This window comes from Halyomorpha halys, unplaced genomic scaffold (assembly GCF_000696795.3).
Source record: "Halyomorpha halys isolate HHAL.00 unplaced genomic scaffold, Hhal_1.1 Scaffold330.1, whole genome shotgun sequence".
Lineage (NCBI taxonomy): Eukaryota > Metazoa > Arthropoda > Insecta > Hemiptera > Pentatomidae > Halyomorpha > Halyomorpha halys.
The window spans coordinates 355,916-362,729 of NW_027111120.1; the positions used below are offsets into that span (position 1 = coordinate 355,916).

General features: G+C 29.0%; 1 protein-coding gene across 1 annotated transcript in view; it reads left to right on the forward strand.

Annotated features, from left to right (window-relative positions):
• sca (scabrous) overlaps positions 1-6,814 on the forward strand; it is a gene marked incomplete in the record, with an annotated part of 146,762 nt that overhangs the window by 99,990 nt on the left and 39,958 nt on the right.

Sequence of the window (6,814 nt, forward strand, 5' to 3'; positions counted from 1 at the left end):
ATGTGCACATACATATTATAATTGTTTAACTCAATCAAGGATAGATTAATTATCCCGGTTTTATTCTAACTATAGATAGTTGATTAAGATTACTCTGACTTGCTTTGAAATTTTATTTATTTCTTCAACGAATCTCTATATCTCGTAATTAACTTTTATCAATAACTAATAAAAATCAGAATAATGTTCTTTTAAAAACAGTAAACCCCCGCTTATCAGTCCTAGTCTAGACCAAAACATCATTGGTTAAGCCATGGAATGAGTTAATCCACAGTGAATGAAAGGAAAACCTCCAATATTATGTTGACTCATACATTAGATAAAAATTAAAAATACAATTCAGAGCCTAATATACTGGTCATATTTATACATATTAATATATGGTCAAGTTAAAATTTTCAGACAAACATAATGTAACAGTTAATGCAAATTTCATTAGATTAAATCCTTTTTTAACTTTAATTTAATTTTTAAATATTTATATTAATTATTATTTTTAATTTTTTAAAATTAATTTTTGCATTAATTGTATAATTATATTATATTTAATTCTAATATAATAATAATTATTATTACTTTTTTATTACATATTATATGCATTATATTCATATGCATATTTTTTTAAAATTGGTGCTTGGCTGGGATGTATATCAATGATTTTACACTACGTTACTATATCCTCCAAAACGGCCTAACCATTTCCATTAAACTGTTCTTATCAATCTTCAATCAAGTGGTATTTAATATCAGCTAGATTTTATCCTCGTTGAAATATCTGATCGGGCTTAAATGCTTATCGCTTAAATCCAAGAAGCTTAATGTTTAGTACAGTTGAAAATGTTATATTATCAGAAAATAGTTCTTTACATATAATTAATTCTGTAAGTGTGTATTTCAAGAGTTCGTTAGGAATTCAATGTTACTTTAGAAATATATTTTCCTATACGGACATATTTTTTTCATCATTAATGAGATAATTTAGAAGATAAAACTGAGGATCTAATTTTTATCCTTGCTTCTATTTCTGTCTCCTTTTATTTTAATACTAATAAAATATATTTATGATTGAATAAGTTTGTCAGAGAGTGCGGTCAGCAAAGAGCAACATAAATAAACAAAACCATATTTATGTTGTTCTTTGCTGACCGCACTCCCCGACAAACTTATCCAATCATTAATCTACGGTCAACTATCTACACCTCATTTAAAATATATTTAATTTTTTAAAAAAAAGTTATCACATAAGTATGCATACATATGCACATAAATAATACAAAATTTCTATTCCTGCATTTTTTTTTTTAATAACGGAAAATATAATTAAAAAAAAGAACGTGTTTGTCATAATTGCATGTATCCTAATTTAAGTAGTATATTTTCGCTCTTATACGATTATTACAGGAGTTATTCAACTATCACAAGAAGATCATAAGACCAAAAATAATTAGAGTGAATATTCCCCTTTCCCGCCCCAAATTTGCCATGATAAAGCTCGTCTTATCTTACCTTGAAAGAATCGGCGAGAGAACACCACTCGCCCTTTGATCTTACCTTTCTTATTTCACCTTTATTATACTATTATAAATTGTTATAATTATTATCCTACGTTGTTATAAAAAGTAAAATTGCTCAAATTTCCTGAAAGTTAATGGTAATTTGACAATGAATAAATTTAACTCTAATTGTATTAGTTGGGATACGGTTTAATAAAAAGAAATGAAAAATCTATAAAATAAAAATTCCAATAAAGTAAGGATTACTAACATTTATTTTAGAGTATTTAGAATAATGTTACAAGGAAAACTGATAGTTCTCAATATTAAAATTTATAGAAAGATCTTTGCAATGCTTATGAAGTTTGAAGTGTTTTCCAGGCCAAAGTTATAGATTCTCATTATTTCTGTTTCTCTTTATAATTTTGTAATCTAGCAGTAAATGATACAAATTAGATGACGAAGATCGTAATGCTCTAAGTTTTATGACCGTTCCAGGACTGAAAATCTTACAATTAATTATTTAATTGGGTACATAGTTAAATAAATAGCAATACGTTTACCGTATGATATTTGCCTCACAGAAATGTGTTATAGATGTATCACTGGGTTTTCCGTTTGTGGAAGAGTGTCACTTATTCATCTTCGATCGATATCCTTTTAATAATGTCCTTCCGATTGGGGTGAAAGCACGCGGATGTGAAATTACTGTTTTGATTTATCGAATAATAATTTAAAACATTTATAATTTTGGTTTGATAATTCAGAGAAATAAATAAAAATATTTTTGTAAAACTAATTAAACAGCCCAAAAAATATATTTATGTGCACATACATATTAAAATTGTTTAACTCAAGAATATACCTGTCACTAGGCTATTTGCTAACTTTGAGCCATTTTGGAATTTATTATGAATAAATCTATCAACTTTAAAACTGGATGAAACTTGCTTCAAAAAATTGCAACTTAATTAAAATGTGTACTTAAATTGCAGGATAAAAGAAAAAAATAAAGGAAAGTTTCCTACAATTCTAAAGAATAATAAATAATAGTTTAGATTCAAGCATATCTTCAAAATGCTAGAGTAAAAGTTACAAACTTATTTATTTTTTTTTTTTAATGGATTTACACCACTTTGATTCTCAACAAGAAACCTATATTTATTTATAAAAAAAAACAAAACAATCATAAACTACAACGAAAAAATCAGTTAAGGATCGTAGAAATTACTGGAAGGTTTCTTTTTGTGATCTAATTTGTGATAATTTGCATATCTATCAAATCTGAACTGGCCATTAATTAGACCTGAATGACCCAATCGGAAAACAATAGAATATTTGAAATAGCTTTACAATGACGTATATAAGTTAAATAAATTGGATGCAGAACATGTGAATTAATATGAATTTAATTTGAATTGATCAGTTGCCAACTTCATCTTCCACAGGTAGCTATGAGAGTATTATATATTAAATCGTTTAGCCATGAAATGTCAAGTCGAACAATAACTCCTCATGTCAGAGTCAAAACAAAATATGATCAATTACGACGAATTCGAAAGTAATAAGTTATGTAGGAGGCTTTGTGAATTATGAGAGGGCATATATTCATATGAAAGTTTCCCATGAGTTATCGGGCCCTAATGGTATCGACCATTTGGTACGCCAGGGGAAATCGAGCTTTGGATTCAACCATTCCAAGGAAACCAGATATAAAACCTTTTCAATTTTATTGGTCCGGTCAGAGATTTCCATTAATTGGCGTCTCGTATTTTAATAATCGAAACGGCGATTCTCAATACAAATTGGTCATTACTATTTCGTTTCAACTGTCCATAAGTTTTTTTTCACAAGTTAACGTATTTTAACCCCACTGGACGATTGCGATCTGATATAATATTGACGATGGTCCCTGTGGGTTGACTGCCCGAGGAAGTTGAAGAGGGGAAACATGATAAACTCGGTTACCGTTGGCTTCGTCAACTCCTCTCTACGTTTAAACCCGGTCGGCAAAACAGTATTGCTATTTTTCTTTCCTGTATTGTAAATAAACAGATTTCGTATTTATATAGATAAAATAAGCGAAATTCAGAAGGAGCAGATCTTTTAACTGGCCTGTCGCGAAATTATCTACTATCAACAAACATAAAAGTAAGAACTTACAAGATGTTCTTTGCAAACGAAATGTTACCCTATACGCTAAAAGATGAATAATGTGGGTTGATGTATTATTCAAAGTATTTAGAAGGGTTTCAGGTTGAAATAGGGACGCTGCTACAATATTATGCTGGTGGAAAAATCTTAGGTTTCCCTCATTCAAAATAAAAAGAATATTGATAAGTTTGGACTGAGACATAGATGGGAAGATTACAAGAAGTCTGGTCTTGTAGCTTTTTTAATAGGATACGATACAGAGTAATCTCATTTTGATTATTTTCTACTGTCAGGAATATATTGTTGGGTAAAGGATTTATAAAAACAACAGTATTTTGCTCGAGCAATGTGTTTATGTTTTCCCATAACCTATAAAAATAATTACGATTTACAGGGATCTAGTTATGAACGATGGTCTCTTTCTTCTGCAAACATTTTTTATGATACATAAATATGACTTAGCCTCCGGAACACCAACTAGTAACTGCAAACAGCATACATGACACGCAGTACCTATTTTATAATGACACAACAGTTTACTTATGTACATATCCCCTGTATAGAACTTCGTAAATTGGTACCTATGCCGTAGCTAAATATTTACAATAGTTAACTATCGTTTTCATTATATTCTCTAAATTTCGTTAAACATAAGAAACTATAGTTAGTATTTATCGACAAATAATTGGTATCTGAAATATCTTATTTTGACACGAATTACATGTAATGTTTAAATTTATTGATTGAAATTAACAAGTGATTTGCTGTCTGAATAATATTATTTGAATTCCTGGAACATGATAAGTTTTTTATTCACACTGATCTCTTCACTTATAAAATGTTGAAGCTTATTTCCATGAATAAAATAGGTCGAATTTTTGTAATGTAAATAAGCTTTTTAAAATTTTGTCTTGCGTTAAAATACTCGAAACGTCTAACAAGCTCACAGTGGTTCATCATCGGAAAGAATTTCTTGCTAGCAACTTGCCAGGGAAAAAGTTTACGTTTTAATGTTTAATTGAGATTTGAAACGTGGGTTAGATCAACTTGAAGTTGTTAGACGTCGTCGAATACAGCTATAATTAAGAAGAACAGGGCCTATAATTACCATAATTGTTGCCACTCTTCAACCGAAATCTATACTAATTACATCAGCATATAATTTTACTATACGTATAACTAATTACGGAGAGCACTTGCCAATGTCGTAGAGTGAACGCAATATTATGGGTGCGCCTCGGGTGTCCTTACCACCCTGCGAAATATCTATGATTACACTAATGGATAAATTACTTTATTTAATAAATTCTTGATTTGATCAAGTGTAATTATTATACGGTAGGAAATGTTTATAAAAATATGAAGGTCGTCCACAGATGAAAGAGATAGAGGAGGTACATTTTGATAGGTATTTTTTTTTGTGAGAGAAATATCAACAGAAAGTAAGTTAGTAAAATAAATCTCGCTTTTAATTTCAAGATTCCTATTGGGATAAATACAACATTATTCAGTTAGTTGATCATTAGGAATCGCTTATTTCATCTTTGTTTACATTAAAATTAATTTCAGAGAAGCTAATTATTTCTAGCATTACAGTAGTTTTATTTTCATGAGCCTATGTTGGTTATCAGGAATTAATTGGGAAACAACTTAACGGCCTGCGGATTTGTAGGGGTCTGCAGTTTATAGTAAGATTAGCCTCAATTTCTAGCAAACCCTGCAATATTAGGATTATTCAATTAAATCTTAATCAAAGGAGAAATTATGTTTTAGTTTGAAACTATATTGGAGCTTATGCTGAATTGATATTATTCTGTGATACATATTATTACTTTGGAATATTACAATAAGCATAACTCTTAGTTTCAATCAGTCTTTTCTACTGCAGCCAATTTAGAATAAGCTAAAAATGTCAGTTAACAAAAAAATCTGTGATTTTCAATTGATTAAACATGTGTATTTCTTGTGATATGGGTCAAATTAATGCATACAAATTGGATAAAAAATAGTTTTGAATATACATAATATGTAAAGGCAGGCAAAATACTGGTATGATTAGCGTATAAAGTTGAAAAACGACAGTTTGCTTCCACTTCTACGACAAAGCCCATTTCTATGACTGCTTAGCAATCAAGATTTAAGCTTAACTGTCGAAATTAAATCGCTTTAAACAGTTTAACAATTAATCACAAATTTAAAATTTATTTTGTTTTCGTTCTAACTGAAGACTTCGGGGGTAAATTAATTCGTTTTTTTTTTTTAGTAGCCATGGTTTCTAATAAATGATTGGATTTCGCACAAGATGGCATTGTAAAAAAAAAAAAAAGAAATAAGAGTCTAAAAGTCCCAAAATCTCTGTTCAGTTATATACATAATGTAATAATAAGCGTTTCCATAGTTACATTCGTTCCGAACATATAGGAAAATACGAGATGCATCGTTTTCCGTTTAGCCTTCTACTTCAATGGATAATTAAATTTTATAGTTTTTATTTGTCAACTTAATAAAATGATTAAATATATATATTTAATCTTTAAGCTACTGTTTTTTTTCTGTGTCATTTTATTTACTAAACATTTTTGATAATTTTTTTTTTCTGTAACCAATATAGCTCTAGTGATAACGGTTTTTTTAAAAACTAGATAAAATTTAAAGAGGAAAATAGACATCAGATGGAATGTTTTACAGTTCAAATTTCAAACTCAGCACCATCTACTAATTTAACATTCTGTTTGAGGAATAAGATTGTGTTTGAGTTGTTCCTTTCCCGGTTATTTTTGATTCTCTCCAAAAACGTTAAAGAGTCATCTCAAACAGGAAGTTTTATATTTTCTCAACACTTTTTTCTTAACCATCTAAAGAGATTTTAAAAAAAAAATATGCTTTGAGTTTTTAAAAGGTAATTGCATTTTTTTCCGGTTCTTTCAATTTCAAAAAAAGAAATTTCATCTTAGGAAATAAAAGAATTTTTAAAAAAAAGGTTTAGATGTAGGACGGAAGAGGAAAGAATCTAATTTAAGTACTAACCGCCGGGAAATTGTCGGATAAAGTATCGTTTTAATCTAATCGCTTTTCCAAGCCCCTAAAGTTCTATCTTGTACCCTGAAGGTGTGTTTTCGGAATTCACGTTCACGATGCAGAACATTGCTAAATATTATTGTTTACTT